The sequence below is a fragment of the Vipera berus genome (assembly GCF_964194415.1).
Source record: "Vipera berus genome assembly, chromosome: 3".
NCBI classification, from domain to species: Eukaryota; Metazoa; Chordata; class Lepidosauria; order Squamata; family Viperidae; genus Vipera; species Vipera berus.
This window is the reverse complement of record NC_138204.1, coordinates 183,661,971-183,680,813: the sequence shown is the minus strand read 5'-3', so window position 1 is coordinate 183,680,813 and position 18,843 is coordinate 183,661,971. Positions and strand designations below refer to the sequence as shown.

At 38.7% G+C, this 18,843-nt stretch overlaps 1 protein-coding gene across 4 annotated transcripts in view; it reads left to right on the top strand.

Annotated features, from left to right (window-relative positions):
• The window catches only part of JPH1 (junctophilin 1), a 66,779-nt gene that overhangs the window by 26,746 nt on the left and 21,190 nt on the right, over window positions 1-18,843 (top strand). The window lies entirely within an intron of this gene.

Genomic DNA, 18,843 nt, shown 5'->3' with positions numbered 1-18,843 from the left:
GGTAAGGAGAAATGGCTATAATGCTCTTCTTTCACCTTTCTGTCTTAAAAGATAGATAGTTGCTATGGTGATTGTTGTTTTATCAGATCTAATTTCATCAGATCTAATCTGGTTTTTCACATCAACTAAATCGCTGCAAGCAGAACATTGTACTTATTTATTGGAGACATAATGTGACATTCAGCATTATGAAGTGGAATTTCCTCCAAACAACAAAAGCCAACACAAAGACTGTCAACAAAGCTTTGTGAACTATTCACGGCTTTGGAATGGCAAATAACCTACCTGAAGCTTTGCTTTGCTTCCCATATACCGGTATTAAAGATTCTGGAAAAAGAGCAGTTGACTGAATGATAAACTTATCATCTAATCACAGGCAATTGTTTATCAGAACTGTTCAATCTCAGTGCATTGGGAGAAGAAACATTATTTGATTATAAGACTATATTCCTAGTTCTGTGAAAGTTTTATCTCCACTGACCACAATTGATGGAGTTGGTTTAGATTCAAACGGTACTAGTGGAAGAAAGGTAGACACAGAGGCAGAATTGTAACTGCACATATCCAGCTGAACATTCCCTTTCAAACGCCTTTAAAACAAAGGAGGAGGAGTTTGTATCCATGAGTAGTTTTTAGAGCAGCCATACACTTCCACCTTAACCCCAGTATACTTTAGTCCTTGATATAGGCAAGCTGTTTGTGAAGTGAGTTAAATACCTGATTTTACAACCCTTTTTGCTACAGTTGTTAAGTGAATCACACAGTTGTTAAGCAAATCTGATCTCCCCCATTGATTTTGCTTGCTGGAAGCCATCTGGTAAAGTTACAAATGGTGATTACATGATCCTGGGATGCTGTAACTGTCACAAATACATGCCAGTTGCCAAGCGTCAAATTTTTGATTACATGAGTATAGGGATGTTACCATAATCATCAGTGTAAGGACCAATTGTAAATCACATTTTTCAGTGCCACTAAATGGATGGTTCTAAGACAAGGACCACCTGTAAATCACATTGCAATAAGTACTATGTTTTTATAATGTATTGCTTTAATATATAGAAGGGAGGTACAAAAGCAATCAAGCAAAAGAAGAAAAAACGTAATTATAATACAACTGGAGAACAATTTAGTTTTTAAACATATTGTTAAACTTTGACCATATCAAATAATACAGATAGTCCTTGACTTATGACCATTTGTTCAACAACTGTTCAAAATTACAATGGCACTGAATGAAGAGTCTTCAATCAGTGGTGGGATTCAAATATGTGAACAACTGGTTCTCTGTCTGGATGCCGCTACCGGAAGTCCATTCTGGGCCTGGGCAACAAAAAATTAGCTACCAACCCCTGCCCAAAGTTCCAACTATTGCAGTAGTCTTGCAATCATGTGATTAAAATTCAGACATTTGGCAGTACATCTGCCCTTACGACTGTGGAACTGCTGCAACCTTTCCACTACACTGTGGACTGGGAAATGTGCCATGGGCCAGAAAGCATTGGCCAGCTCAACCCAACAGCCTCCAGACTTCCTCCCTTTCCAGAGACCTGAGCTTTCTCCCAGTCCCACAGTGTCTAAAAATCTAGAGTAGGTGCAGTGGTGCATGGCCCTCCCTGCCATTCCCAGGAGGCCTGGGCTTTCTTTTTCCCTGGCCCCCTTAATCTTTCCTTTCCCTTCAGCTGCTGATAGGCACACCCAGCCGATGCTGGGCTTAGCTACAAAGCTAGTGAAATCAATCTTCCTCAAGGCTGGCCAGCAACAGGAAGTCAGATAGTGAAGTTCCTCTTCCTGGCCAGTCTTAAAAAAGATTGCCTCTCTAACCTTGAGGATGATTTCCAAGGCTGTTTTAATTTCAAACTGTTGTTTAAGTTAAGTTTAAGTTTATTATATTTGTATACCGCCCTTCTCCCGAAGGACTTAGGGCGGTGAACAGGGCACATATAAAATACAAAATACAAAAGTTAAAAGGGAATTAAATAAAAGCCCAGGTTAAAACAATAAATAATAAAGTAAAAAAACACAATAAAAACCCCAACACATCCCCCATCAGGCCAGGCCGGCTTGTTCGAATAAATAGGTTTTCAGATCACGTCGGAAGGAGCGAAGATCAGGCGCCATCCGGAGCTCAACCGGCAACTGATTCCATAAGTCCGGGGCGCCCACAGAGAAGGCCCTCCCCCTAGGGGCCACCAGACGACATTCTCTGACCGGTGGCACCCTGAGGAGGCCCTCTCTGTGGGAACGCATAGGGCGGAGGGAAGTTGACGCCGGCAGATTTATGAACAGTCATAAATCAAAGCCTTTCAATTGTCTGTAGATTTATAAAAATTCAAAAGACATTATAGTGATGATACGTTCTTACCAGTTTTAAGTTAGAGTAATGCATAAAACTCAAGATACATTGTAATGTAGTTTTAGAACAATGCAAGTCCTCATGCAGTATCTCAGATGGTCCAAAAGCTTTCTTCACAATAAATTAATACTCCTACTATTCCATTAATTTCCTCTATCACTACCCCCCCAAAAAATAATTTATCAGTAGTTTTAAAACTGGGATTCTTCCAGTATCATCTGAGGAAGGGTCAAAATTTCATGCCAGCATCTTTCAAATTATGCCATGCAGCCTTAAATGTTGGAAATATAGGAAATTTAGTAAAATTGTGGAAAAATTAAGTGAAACTATTAGATGGATGTTATAATATGTCTCCAACAGTAGTACCATTTCTTCATTTATTACGACACTCAGAAAATATAAAGGTTGCTTTCTCAACTTTTATTTAATTTTAGTTTAAAAAGTAGACATGCACATAGTTTTTCTTAAAAAAATGTTTTATGGTTGTACTGGAAATCAATATATTTATGTCTAATAATGTATACAGTATAGTACCTCTAGCACATGGGTGTCAAACTTGTGACGTCACGTGACATATCGTGACTTTTTTCCCATTGCCGGCAATGGGATGGGCATGGTTTTGGCATGACTCATCTGGCCAGTGGGCTGGCAGTTTGACATCCCTGCTCTAACATATACCCATGTATTTCTTAAAATAAGTTCAATTTCTACCACATAAAGCATGATGGAATTTTTAAATCTTTACTGGAGGGTCATTTTGAAAAACCACAATTTACATGGAAGTCTGACTGTTACTGACACTGTGGTATGATTAGATGCTAATCGTATATCTGATATAATGAGATGTGATCTTATGTATGATATAGGTAGGTAGGTAGGTAGGTAGGTAAATAGATGATAGATAGATAGATAGATAGATAGATAGATAGATAGATAGATAGATAGATAGATAGATAGATGATAGAGTCTTTCATCTTTCTTTAAATGAGGTTTTTATTATTTATTCTGTTGTATTGGATAAAATATTAAATCTGTAAGTATTTCTTTTTTAAAGTATGTCATAAATTTTAAAAAACTGCGTTTAGAATAGAGAATTTGCTTCTCTGCCTTGTAGGATCATGAAAAGTACCTTGGAAGGTTTCATAAATCTCCAGTCTTACCTAATCATATCTTTGAGTTCATTTGTATAACATTTAAGTACAGAGATGCTTATTAATGGGCACTTTCCTTCACAATCCTTTCAACTCAAGAACTAAATATTATTCTTTTCTAGATAACTGCCATAAAATAGTTTCAGTTTATTGCCAGTGATGGGTTGAGCAATTAATTTTTTACAAGTATGTAATGATTTATGAAAAGCAGATGCTTTGAAAACATGATTTAAGCAAATTATTAACTGCATAAAGTTCTGTAGTTAACAGCTACTGCAAAATCTGATACCAGTTTGACTTCTCTTTTTTCCTGTAAGTTTTCTGTAGTACTACTATGAGTTGATACTTACCATGTATATATCCAAACTCAAGGCACATGGTCTTTTAGGGAATGAACATGTCATTTTATACTAACTCGCAGTAGCAACTTTTCATCCTTTCGCAATTTGAATCTGCCTTTTCTCAAGTATCATTTAATTATCTTAAAAATCTTTGCAACTCAGACTTAGTAAACATTGCCGATGTTTTCCACTTGTCTCAATATAAATTTTGAGTTGTTTTGTTGTTTTATTTTTAGGATCAATATAGGAACAAATTAATCCGTTGGGAGGCCGCCCATTGGAGAGGTCTCAGTTGAGATGGCTCTCAACAGTTTTGATGTACTGTTCAATATATATATAGTCATCATCTAGAAAACAAGTTCCATATGAAAGGAAGAAAAAATGCAAATTAAAGCTTTCCCAGTTAATCATGGCAGCTGTGCAGTTTTTCTGGGTGCAAGTAATCAGGTGTGATAGAAGCTGAGGTGATAGGTGGAAGAGAAGATGACTGTAATAGGGCAAGAATGAGCTAGAAGAGAAAGAATCATTATAGAGGCAGTTGCAATGTTGAAGCCTTATCTGAGAGGAAAATACAAGTCACAAAGCTTACAGTCCCCTTTTACAAAAGGTTGAAAATTGCTTCATTGCTTCATAAAAGAGAGAAAATGTACCTTGTGTAGGAATACAATTCATAGATATGTATATGAGAGGATATATTTGTATTCAAGGGTGGTTTGTATGTGTGATATGTGCAGAATTCTGTGTATGTGTGTGGGAGTTATATGTGGAAGAAAGTTTGTATGTTCATATAAATGTGCCTCCACGTGCCTTGAACGTTTGCCCAGACACTTAATTTCCAAGCTCCAAATGGTTGTCTTCCCTTCATGACTTTACACTAGATCCTTTCAGGCAAAAAGATTCAAGGCATGCTTTCATGTCATAACATAGATCAAAGAAATGTAATAGATGCCAACTTTGAATCAGGACCCTCAATCAAAGTAAAATTAGAATTGTTTTTTAAATCCAATTTTTCAAAATAATAAAATATTCCCGACAGATCATCCTGTAATTCCTCCTTTGTCATATCTTCACCTTTCCTAAATTTTATTAGGATATTTTCAACTTCTTCATCCTTAGTTGATACTTGATGTGATGTCCAAGAAATTTCAAATGATATTTAAAGAACTGGCAAAGAAACTACACTGACAGCAATAATTTCTACACCTGGCAAGTATATCTTGAAGAAAATGTTAAAGAAGAAGTCAAGATGTAGAAAAGAAAGTCCTAAACATTGTTGAAATATATCAGAAAATGAAGAAATTGTGTAATATTATAACACAGAAATTATTGTTAAAATGGAAATACAAATGATGAAATCCCTGGTGCTCTCTAAACTTACTGTTATCTAATTTAGCAATGAAACATCTGCAAGAAAACAACCAAACCAAGGACCCCACAGTTAATAATAATTTAATTTAATAATTTGATTTCTATACCGCCCTTCTCCCGAAGGACTCAGGGCGGTGAACAGGGCAATACACAATAAAAATCAAGTACAAAAATTAAAAAACCATTAAACATCATGCCCATAAAATCAATACATATTAAGTTAAAAACTAATTTTAAAAACCCAACCCCATCCCGTCAGACCAGGCCAGCTTGTTCTAAAAAGAATGTTTTAAGATCGCGCCGGAAGGAGCGAAGGTCAGGGGCCGTCCGGAGCTCAACTGGTAAGCGGTTCCAGAGGTCTGGCGCGCCCACAGAGAACGCTCTCCCCCTGGGGGTCACCAATCGGCATTCTTTGATCGGCGGCACCCTGAGGAGGCCCTCTCTGTGGGAGCGCACTGGACGGAGGGAAGTTGACGCCGGTCGCAGGTGTTGCCGTAGGTAATCCGGGCCCATGCCATGAAGGGCTTTGTAAGTCATAACTAACACCTTGAACCTCACCCGGAGAGCAACCGGTAGCCAATGCAGCTCGCGGAGCAAAGGTGTAACATGGGAGTATCGGGAAACTCCCAAGACGACTCGCGCGGCTGCATTCTGCACCAGCTGGAGTCTCTGGGTGGACCTCAAGGGCAGCCCCATGTAGAGAGCATTACAGTAATCTAGACGAGAGGTCACGAGCGCATGAGTGACTGTGCGCAAGGCATCCCGGTCTAGATAGGGCCGCAACTGGCGCACCAGGCGAACCTGGGCAAAGGCCCCCCCTAGTCACAGCTCCAATATGCTCTTCCAAAGAGAGCTGTGAGTCTAGAAGGACCCCCAAATTGCGGGCCCTATCTACGGGGGGTAATAGCTCACCCCCCATGGCCAATGATGGAATAATCGGAATTTCCCGGGATGCCGGCACGAACAGCCACTCAGTCTTGTCAGGGTTGAGTCGAAGCCTGTTCCTCCCCATCCAGACCCGGACCGCCTCCAGGCAACGGGACATCACGTCGAGGGCATCACTGGGGTGGTTTGGGGTCGAAATAAAAAGCTGGGTATCATCAGCATATTGGTGATACCCAACTCCAAAACCACGAATGATCTCACCCAGCGGCTTCATATAGATGTTGAACAGGAGAGGCGAGAGAACCGATCCCTGAGGAACTCCACAAATGAGAGGTTTCAGGGTCGATCTCTGCCCCCCTGCTAACACCGACTGCGAACGTCCCAGGAGGTAAGAGGAGAACCACTGGAGAACTGTGCCTCCCACTCCTAACCCCCTGAGACGTTGCAGCAGGATACCATGGTCGATGGTATCAAAAGCCGCTGAGAGGTCTAAAAGGACTAGGACAGAGGAACAACCCCTGTCCCGAGCCCGCCAGAGATCATTCACCAGTGCGACCAATGCCGTCTCCGTGCTGTACCCGGGCCTGAAACCCGATTGGTACGGGTCTAGGTAGTCAGCTTCCTCCACCCCATGCTGCAAATATTATCTTCTGTTGGTTCAAATGACAAATCAAGAGAAACTAACCTGTATAAGAACTGACTATTGGATTAACAAAAAGTTTCTAAAGCTTGAAGAAACCTTTGTGATGGAAAAAATATCATTTGAATGGAAGTTCAATCCTATGACACCAACTTGATAAAATAAATATTAAGACAGAAGCAATGGGAAAGAATATAAAGTTGATCTATTTCATCAAGATTAAAATACAAGCTATCTGAAAAGTATATATCTTAAGAACAGCATTTATACTTTTTCTTAAGTTTATCAAAGATTCTGAATGATCCTCCAAATATTATTTCAAAAATCAAACATAGAAGCGGTAGTGGGAATGCTTTGCTGTCTCAGAATCTAGGTGACTTGCCAGAATTGAAGAAAACATGAATTCTGATTTGTATGAGATAATTCAACAGCACTATATCATGCTCTGTAGGTTTTCTATTAGTCAGTTTTGAGCTTCTAGTCACCATGGTCTAAACTCTTCACCAGTAGCTCTGGCTAGCATCTTCAAAGGCAAAATAACCTACTATGCCAGGGGTGTCAAACTGCCAGCCCGCGGGCCGGACACGTCATCTGGAAGCTGCACCCACCCCATTGCCCGCAATGGCAAAATAGTCCCGATATATCTCGCGACATCACGCGATGTCACGAGTTTGACATGTCTGTACTAGGCAGACTGCAGGTTACTGAGTAGGGACTGATTGACTCCTGTCTTTCTAGCCCTGTGATCTGATTTTTTATTGAGCTGATTTCTGATTGGTGCAGGTTGTTGAGAGCTGATCCTGATTGTGGATTTTTAGGGCATTTTTTCTTAAATTGGTCCTTCATTTGTGCCAACTTCTGGTTGGTTATTTTTGGACTGCTGATTCCTGATTAGTTATTTATTTATCTATAGTTACTAATCAACCACAAACCAAATTAGTATGAACATTTTTTTGTTGACTGGAGTATTGACCTAATTTTTCCATTACATTTTAGTCTGTTGTGCAATTTTTTTAGAAATAAATAATCATAAATAAATACAAGTCATACTGCTTTCTGTGATATAAATGGAGGACACTGAAAACTAATTAGGAGAAAGGATAGGTATGGATCAGGGTAAGAACTAAATTTAAATTTAATTTTATTATAATTGCATTACATTAAATACATTTAACAAGATTGTCCATCTATCTGTTCTTTTATCTTGATCACCACATTTTACATTCTTTTAGTGGCAACTTTAGACTTGGGAGTGGAGTAGGGCATATGTAGCTTATTCTAAACAGTTTATTACCTCCTTGACTTAGGTATTTTTTTTTATTGAAAAGTTTTAACATACATTTTCTCTTTAACAGTCCCCCCTCCCCCTCCCCTCTCCCTCCCTCCCTACCCCTCTCCCCCTCCCCCCCCCCCCGACTTCCCAGAGCTAAGTACAAGGTATAAAAACAAAAAAAAACAATCATAAACATTCATATGCTAACAACCATAAACTCTAAAATCTATCACTCTCTGGCTCATATAGGATAATACAAACACTATTAATATTAATTATATATAGAGAAAACAAGGGAAAAAAAAGAAAAAGAAAAGGAAGACTTATTCAAATGCTACATGAAACTTTTTAGTCCTATATTTGTTCTGGATATACTCAATCCATTTTCTCCATTCCATAATATAACGTTCTTGCGAGTGATCTTTCAAATAAGCCGAAATCTTTGCCATCTCTGCCAGGTCAGAAACCTTTAAAGTCCATTCTTCTATGGTCGGCAGTTCCTCTTTCTTCCAATACTGACCTATTAAGAGTCTTGCTGCCGTAATTAAATTCAACATCAGCTTAATGTCCACAACCGTAGCATCTGTAATTATTCCCAACAAGAAAAGTTGCGGACAAAACTTTATCCTTTGCTTGAAAATCTTCTGCATATTCCACCAAATTTTAATCCAGAAGGCCTTAACCTTTTTGCAAGTCCACCATACGTGAAAATATGTTGCATCTTCATCACCACACCTCCAACATTTTGGCTGATAATTCGGATACATACTTGCAAGCTTTTTAGGATCTAGATGCCATCTATAAAACATTTTATAAAAGTTCTCTCTTAAATTTTGAGCTTGTGTAAATTTTACGTTCCTCACCCAAATCTTTTCCCACGTATCCATTGTAATAACTTCTTGGATGTTCTGGGCCCATTTTACCATACAGTCCTTAACAAGTTCTGTTTCTGAGTCAATCTCTATCAATGCAAGATATATCCGTTTAATATGTGCTGGTCCCTGATTTCTAATTTGCTTTATCAGATTTTCATCAGTCATTGTAAAGCCAATTTTCTGGTCTTCTTTCCACCTGGCCCGTAGCTGAATATATTGAAACCAAGTTTGAACAATCTCTTCATCTCGCAAGAGGCTATATGGTTTCAAACACCAGACGTTTCTTTCCAAGCTTAAAATCTCTTTATACGTAGTCACATCATGTTTAAAACCAACATTTATATTTTCTATTGCGTGTTCTGGAATTGCCCACAATGGTATCTTACAGTCTAACTTATGTCTATACTTCTTCCAAACTCTCAGCAATGCCTGTCTTAAAATATGCACTCTAAACACATTATCTACCTTCTTATCATACAACAAATATGCATGCCAGCCAAACAGCAAATCATGGCCCTCAAGATTTAATAATCTCTCTTGTGTCAAATTAATCCAATCACTTATACCTGCTAACGCAGCAGCTTCATAATATAATTTAAGATTAGGCATTTTAAGACCACCTCTTTCACGAGTATCCTGCATAATCTTAAGTTTAACTCGTGGCCTTTTCCCTGCCCAGACAAATTTGTTGATACCTCTCTGCCATTCCTCCAAATTAGAATCTTTCTTAAGAACCGGTATCATTTGAAATAAAAATAAAAATTTAGGCAGGACATTCATTTTCACTGCTGCGATTCGCCCCAACAACGACAATTGCAGTTTTTCCCAACTCTCCATTTCTTTTTGGATTTTTCCCCATAATTTTTCATAGTTATTTTTATATAGTTTTGTATTAGAGGGCGACAAAAGCACCCCCAAATATTTGACCCTTTTAACAATCTCAAATCCAGTTAACCCTTCTAAAAGGGCCTTTTGCGATGCTGTCATATTTTTAGCCAGAATTTTAGTTTTTTGTACATTAACTTTAAATCCAGAAACCTTCCCATATTGCATTATTATCTCCATCAGGTCCACAACAGAACTCTTCGGCTGGGTCACTGTAACAACCAGATCGTCTGCGAACGCTCTCAATCTATAATCCTGATCTCTAATTTGTATACCCTTAATTCTTTCCGAGTTCCGTATTTTTACCAGTAATATCTCCAATGTTAACACAAATAACAAAGGCGATAACGGGCACCCTTGCCTTGTACCCTTCTCGATATTACATGCTTCTGACAAGCTATTATTAACTATTATTCGGGCTGTTTGTTTTTGATATAATGCCCTAATTGGTTGCGAAAATTTATCCCCAAAATTCATTTTATCTAAAACTTTCATCAAAAATTGCCAATTCAATTGATCAAAGGCTTTTTCAGCATCTAAAAAAATTAGCGCCGCAGGGATCTGGTTGTTCCTTTCCAAAAATTCCAACACATCAACTATATGCCTCACGTTATTTTTCATTTGCCTACCACTAATAAACCCAGTTTGATCCCCATGAATCACCTGTTGCAGAACCCTCATCAATCTATTAGCCAACACCTTAGCAAATATCTTATAATCTGTATTTAATAGTGATATCGGTCTGTAGTTTTTTACTTGAGTAACATCTTGGTCTTCCTTCGGAATCAAAGAAATAAAAGCAGTTCTCCAAGACGGAGGCACCTTTCCCCCTCTCTGGATTATCTGGAACAATTCCTTTAACGGTTTTATCATCTCTAATTGTAAATTTTTGTAGTAGGCCGCAGTCAGACCATCTGTACCTGGCGCTTTATCCACCTTCAACTCCTTAATTGCTGTAAGTATTTCTTCTTCTGTAATCAGTTGATTAATCTCCTCTTTTTGTACTTGCGTAAGAGCCGGAATGCTAGCATTCTCCAAATATACATCAATGTCTTTTTCGTTAATCTTCTCCTTAGCATATAATTTAGAATAAAAATCCACAAAGGCTTCCTTAATAAGATCCTGTTGAAACACTACCTTTCCCTTATATTCAATTTTGTCTATATTAGAAGCCCTCTGCTTTTTCCTTAGTCTATAAGCTAACCATCTACCTGGCTTATTAGCATTGCAAAAAGTGTTATGCCTGGCAAACCGCAAATTGGTAGCCACCTGGTCAGCCATTAGTTTATCAAATTGTCCTCTTAATAACTTAATAACCTCCTTAGTCTTCACATCCAATGGATTCAGAATCAAGGCATTCTCTTTTTCCTTAATTTCATTCTCCAATTCTTTCCTTCTAGCTTCCAAAGTACGTCTGTGTCTATTATTCATATATATCAACACCCCTCTCATATAGGCCTTGCTAGCATCCCAAACCATGTCCATAGAAGTATCCTTATTCATATTAATTTCAAAAAAATCCTTCATTCGCTGTTTACACTCTTCCACATTTTTCTGATTTCTAAACAAGTTCTCATTTACGCGCCACGAGCGCCTATCTCTATTGTCCTTATTAATCTCTAACCATACTGGACTGTGGTCAGAAATAGCTCTTGCACAAATCTTTACCTTCTTAATCCTAGAAAAAAAATCGTTAGTCAACAAAATGAAGTCAATCCTGGAAAAAGATTGATGTCTATCAGAAAAAAAAGTATAATCCTTTTCATGCGGGGGGGTGTCACGCCAAATGTCTCGCAATTCCAAATCATCCTTCATTTAAAAAAAAGATTTAGGCAGTCTGGCATGACACGGAACACGCTTAAAAAAACCAGCCTTATCCATCTGTACGTCCAAAACACCATTCCAGTCCCCCATAAAAATAAACGATTTGTAATCCAACTGAGTAAGCTTTGTATGAAGTAAGCTAAAAAAGTCAGCTTGTTGTTGTTGTTGATTAGGAGCATACAGTCCAACTAAAAGCGTTTTTTTGCCTTCTAACAACAAATCTATTATTACGTATCTTCCATGCTTATCTGCTTCAATTAAGTCCGCTGTTAAAGCACTTTTAACATAGACAACCACTCCGTTTTTCTTATTCATTGCAGAGGCGACAAATTGCGTACCCAACCTTGAGTTCAATAAAAACTTTTGGTCCATAGCCCTAATATGCGTTTCTTGCAAGCATATAACATCAATCTTAAATTGTTTTAAATATTGAAAAACTTTCTTTCTCTTCTGAGGCGAGTTTAGTCCATTAACGTTCCAGGTTAGAAATTTAGTCGCCATGCTTGTCATCCCGAAGCTGTTGGAGCACATCTTTAATAGCCCCTCTGTCACCTTTGGGCCGCGCTCCTCCCACTGCCTCGCTATAAGTACGCTTTGAAATTTCCATAAACTTCTGCTGGTCTTGTTCTTTTATTTGTTTTGCTCTTTTTAAAGCAGCACGTGTCACCCTCAGCTCTCCAACATCAGCCAACGAAGTTATAGTTTGATCCCCTCCAGCACCATTCTCCTCTGTCTGTCCATCTTCTTCTCCAGATCCCTTTGCCGCTTCCAGAAGTGATAGTGGGGTTGCTTTTAAAACATTATTGTAGAAATCACGCGCCTGTGTCACAGTAACCAGACGGTATCTTTTACCTTCATGCATCGCCACCAATCCAACTGGGATCTCCCATCTGAACCTTATATCACGTTGCTTAAGTTCCTGCACAAGAAATGCAAAGTCCTTTCTTCTCCTTAAAATCTTTGGAGGAATTTCCTTTAAAACCAAAACTTCTTGGTCAGCAACCATTACTTTAGTATCATAGGCGGCTTGAATAATTTCATCTCTAGTTTCTCTCTTTGCAAAATAAACCACCACATCTCTAGGTAGCTTTCTCTGTCTAGCAATCCATGAATTTACACGAAAAACTTTATCCATGCATCCCTTTATTTCAGATGCTGGCTGACCCAATACTGCTTCCAGAGCTTCAGAAATCAGCTGCTTTAGGTCTTCCTTAATATTTTCTTTTAAGCCTCTGATTCTAACAGCATACTGCATCTGATGAAACTGAACAAGACTTAATTCTCTGTCCATTTTATCTCTTAACTCTTCATTCTCCAATACCTTTACTTCTAATATAGCATTTTTTGAGTCAAATCTTCCACTTTTTCTTCCAAACCTTGCACACATTCAGCCACACTTTCCACTGTAGACAAAATGTCTACCCTCATCGCACTGAATTTCTCTTCCATCCTCTCTTCTATCCTCTCCTCCATTTTCTCCAATTTCTCCTCCACCTTTGCCAATTTATCACCCAGTGTTTCTAAAATTACCTGGGCATGTTTTTCAAGAGCATCTTGTAAATCCTTCGATGTCAATGCAGCAGGAGGAAGCAAGGCTTGCAACGATGTCTGTTGCACCGGGGAAGTTCCAGCACTCCGAAGAGTTTTTGAGGGAGGTTTGGCCGCCATCTTTTTTACTTTTACTTATTACGCACTTTCACTTTAAGTTTAAAAAGTCCATTAAGCTAGAGAGTAAAAATAAAAGTCCTCTTCACCTCTTCCTCCTGTACCGCTCTGCCTGCTCCTTTTATTCCAGGGTCTTTCCTTCTGGCAGGGGTGGTCGCAAACGCCTGGCTCTGCTCCAAGAATCCCAGAGCAGAGACGCTGAACAGCTGGGAGCAACTCAGGCTACGGGGGAGTTCAATCCTTCAGCCGCCCAAGCTTTAAGCTCAGGCGGCCCCGGAGAACTCAACCCCTACCTGGGGCCTCTCCCCCTCCTCTTCTCCCGAGGAGGGGGCTTCAAATTCACCTGAACAGCTGATAGGCGCTGTTTTGGGTGAAAACAACACAGCTGAGCAGCGGGCAGCCCGAAACGGCTGTCTCCGGCGCCGCGCCGCCACCGGAAGTCCCCTTGACTTAGGTATTTTAAAGGGATTAACTTTAGACCCAATTGTACTGTATTACATTATTCGATCCTAACTCTTAAAAAATAGTGTTCTACAATATGACTATTGTTACCTTCCAATTTTTCCTCTGTTAATGATATGTACCAAATAATTCAACATATTGAAAAGAATTTCAGTAGTTTTGAATGCCAGCTCTATTTTAAAAAGTGAACATTGGAGAGGTTCTTTTTATAAAAAAAGTATAGTTAGATTCATAACTGTGATGACAGAAACAGCACATTCTTATTCCATCTGTTAGTCACTTTCTCTACAAAGATGTGACACACAAAGATCTGAAAAATGTCCCCATGTGTAGGAGTTTGCCATTAGCAGAAGGATAAACCAGGCATAGGAACACAGTTCTAGTAATTTACTCTTTGGTACCGTTAGGGTTAGAAAGCAAGACCGAGCATTGTATCTTTTACCATTTTGCTATATTGCTTACCCTCTCACCCATTTCTCAAGTGCTTGCTTGGGCCAAGAAGAGACAGTTACACCCTGTTAGCAATATTGTACATGGAAAGCAAGGATGAAATTATCCAAAATATTTTGGCATGGAGGCTGCCTTTTTCATACAGATAGTCCTCAGCTTACAACCATAATGATTTAGCAACCATTCAGTCACAACAGTACTTAACAATGGGACTTACAACCTATGCCTGAAGTTACAGCCGTTGCAGCACCCCACAGTCATGTGATCAAATTTTGGGTGCTTGGCAGTCCACCTACACTTACACCTGCAGGTGCGTTTCAACTCCTCATTACTTACCTATCTCCCCTCTCTAAGCCCTTTTGACTTCTTGCCACTTTGTGCTCCACCACCCCAGCTGACCTTCTCCACCATTTTCTTTCTTTCAGTGCTGATGAGGCATGCCCAGACTAGCTGCTGGGCCACATTTGGAGCTGGGTTTAATGCTGCCGGGGGGAAAAAAAAGTAAAAAACCACTCCAGAGCTGCTGCATGTCAAAAAGCCCCTTTGCAAAGAGATCATAGGTGAGGCGAGGTTTTGCACTCTACAAAAGAGGAGAAGGAGAAGAATGTGACATTTGTTTATTTTGCCACAGAGCAAAGCCCAGCATGACCAAGGACGTTTGGTAAATGTTAGCATACCATGGCTCTGGGACTCCTTTTGAATTAATTTTTTCACAAAGCCCAGCCCAGGATCCAGGCCAGGCTGGATACACCTCATCAACAGCAGGAGCAAGAAGAAGATGGTCAGCTATGACAAAAAAGCACAAAGTGGCAGGAGTCTCAGCATGCAGGATTGGAAGGGTGACTCCAGGTGGGACTGGGCTAGGGTCACTGCAGCTTCCCAGGGCATTCCAAGAACCCCCAGAGCTACGTGGCCAAAAGGGCAGAGATGGAGGGCACGTGCACAAACATACAATGCACGTTTGTTGATCTGAAGTATACTGAGCATCTAGAATCTTTTGGGAGGCACAGATGTGCATATGCACAAATTAAGCTTAAACCGGAGGGATATTATGTAAAACTTAATAGAAATTGCTTGCAAATTGCTTGTAAAGCATTTAAAGCAGCAGGTCTATTTCAATTTAAGTTCATATTATGGAAGTTGTATAAGAAAAAATACAAATTAACTGGCCATTATGATAATTCATTATGATGAATGTTTTTCAACATTAACTTTTACCTGAATTTATCAAAGAACAAAATGAAATGCCTAGGTGGAAGTTAAAGATGTTCTTGTCAGTATGAAAAACTAAAGGCCTTTTGCTTTGCTGTATAAAGACTTGGGAATTTTCTGGTTAGGAAGATTTGTCTGCCTCTGCATGTTAACTTGCAAATGCTGTATTAAGACAAAGTCTCCTTTAAGTCAGGCTTGCTCTGGGGATTATCTTGATAGCAGTACTCAATTAGTAGTAGAATAATTCCTCATCTTCCTCTTGCTGCCTGTCTTTCCCATCATCATTATTTATTTACCAATATGTTCCCTGGAGGTTTTCCATCTGAATACTAACCAGGCTTAACTTAAGTTGTTTTCAAATCAGAAAATTTAGGCAGTGTTACAATTTTCTATTTAGTAATGCCTTACTAAAGGCTGGGGTTTTTTTTCTTAATGTACCCTGATTAAAACAGAGTAAGAAGAATAGCAGTAAAGAAATTTTCAGATGAAGTAATTGAAGAAATTGTGGCATACAGTAATTCCTAGAAACTAGAACTGTATATTTAAAAACTGGAATAAGACTTGTGTTAGCATGCATGAATGAAAATAGATTAATGTGTAGGAGTTTTTCTAATAATACTGGGTAGCCCTGGTAAAAGCTAATCATTTTTACATGTCTTTTTCAAATCCATATGCATGGATGTGCTCTGTGGTAAATTGTGATGTGAAACATGCACACTTTGTCTGTTATTTTCTTTTGAATATTACCTGCTCTTTTCTTTATTTCTGAAAGTTATTACTCCCACATCAGTATACCTCTTGTCTTAATTGCTCATGTTTTAAGCAATGGATAAAGAATATCAGAGTGACTGAGCTAATAGTAATTGCTACAAGGTTGAATAACTTTTTGAAATTCATTCATCTTTTTGGTGTACTAGCTGTTTTGCTTCATTTCTTTTTTAAACAGACATGCAAGTATTAATAACAAAGATTAATTTAGTCCTTAGTCTTAATGTTTTATGTAAAATATTTTGATAAAAGGATTGTGTCAATAGACTTTATATTACCTTGTTTTTTTAAATAACAATGAACCTTACTTAATTTATGGTTTGCCTTTAGAAATCAGTGCAGATGCTGATAGTATTCATATTAGTTAGATAAATCAATAAGCTTTGTGGTTCCTTTGTTTTCTGGAAATGGTTTTCAAAAGGATTAGAGATCCCTGTGTGGTGCTGAAAAATCCTCAATATGTGACTTGTTGTTTTCCATTGGGCTGCAACAGGTTTGTGAATGGATGGCAACAAGTTTGCAAATGGAATCCTTTGATGAGATCCACAAGATCCATAACTATCAAATTAGCCGAAAGTGTTGGCAAGCCCTCTACTATCAGGGATCTGTTGCTTTATTCTTTCATTTAAATACTTCACTTGTAAAAATGTTAATTTTATTCATCTTTAGCACTACTGCTAGATATAACTTGCATATATCCCATGAACCACCAAGCTGAGTTTCTTTTAGAAGGCATATGCAAAATGTACTAATCGGGTTGTTTGGTTGTGCTAATGTGTGAGAAGAAAGGGGCAGAAATAGTTTAGTCTGTTGCTCTTGTTTAATCTAACAGCAATTTTTAATATCATCATTGTCAGTCCTTTGAGATAGACCATATCAGAGAACCAATTCCACAAGCATAACTGGAACTACTACATGTGCATTGATATAGGCAATTGTTGCACCTTTCTCTGCATACTTTCTTTAAGGTCATCTCTAAAACTTTCACCCCAGTATTCTCCTGGTTTGGCTCCAGAGATTTTGAATTAGCACTCTTATGCAGTGGTTCCGCTCAGATAGAGCTAGTTCCAAAGAATAGCATTGGAAGACTATGAGTCAGTCCCTAACAATTGTAATGTGAGACAGACAAAGAAAATACATTGTCTCTAATGGAATTTCTTATCTATAAAAAGTAATTGCCAAGTGAGGTTGCTAGAGAATTCCTGAAAGATATACCACACAACTATATTTTTCTCTAATATGTGGTGGACTGGATAGAGACCACTAATCTAAAATGAATTTGATAAGGCATAAAAACTGATATCAAGATACATAAACTAGGAGACTTACTTGCTGTGGATGGAGTTGCATTGCTCCTAGACAGTAACTGTCAAATGAGTCCAGGTGACACCTGTGTTTGAGCACCTGATGTCTACTTCTATTGGTATATGCACCATTCTGAATGGGATAGCTAGACTATGATGATTCATGTATCTATTGGGAACTTCAAGATTGGATTACTATAATTATTTCAGGGTTAAGGCTTAGTTGAGACAGGTGCAGAAGTTACAGTTGGTACACAGTATAGTGACTGGGATGCTAACAAGTATACCATAGTTTACATGTAATTTATTCATCTAAAAATATGTTTGGCTGATAAGTCTCTCACCAAATCCAATTTGATATATAGGAATTAATTAGTATACAAAGCCCTGAACATCTTGAGACAAAGTTTCATGACAAAATTTCCAGTTATATCAACTCACAGGCAAGGATCTACAGCAGGTATGTCAAACTTGTGACATCAATTGACATCACACGACGTATTAGGACTTTTTCCCCATTGCCGGCAATGGGGTGGGCGTGGTTTCAGCATGACGCATCTGGCCCTTGGGCCAGCAGTTTGACATGCCTGATCTACAGTCTCCAGAAGAACAGCCACTCTCATATTGTGGCCTATGAATTGCTACTTGCCATCAGTGCAGAGATGGTTATTTTAAAAGGTCCTCCCCTTTCCTGGATTGGTCCAGGAAACCAATCCTCAATGAAAGTTTAAGATTACCTCTAATGTTGTAAGAGCAATATTGCGTAAAAAAAATTTAATCTGCAAAATGCTACTTTTTAATTTTTCTGGGTTTGCTATTTAACACACTGTATAATCTTTTTTTCCAGGAAAAAGATGTATAATAGCGCTTGAAGACCCTTCCTTGTTAGTTTTATTTTCACTGCTATATAGAAATAGACCAGAAGATATTTGTTGGGCTATGTGAAGAATTTGCAGAACATCTAGACAGTAAAATGGCTCAGAGTTGGACATCAGTTGAGCTGGATTAGCAAGATGATGGGGGCCACCTCTTGCAATTATCATGGATGAGTTTGAATCTGTCAGTTCTGAAGAAATGGGCAAAGTTCTCTGCTAACGTGAAGCTTAGACCCCTGTTCTTCATGATTGTTGAAAGCCTTTAGGAACATGACAGGAGACTAAGTTTGGGTGGTGGTAAATGGATCTCTGAAGATATACTTTTGTCTGCCGGAATTTGAACACTTTGAGTGTTCTGTATCAGAGGAAACGAAATGCTGTACTAACTGCATACCACAGGAGTTCCCAACCAGGGATGCGAGACAATATTCCAAGGGCTGTGAAAACTTGGGTTTTCAAAATTATAGTGTATATGCATAATTTGTTGCCATTATTTCAAACTTTTGTAA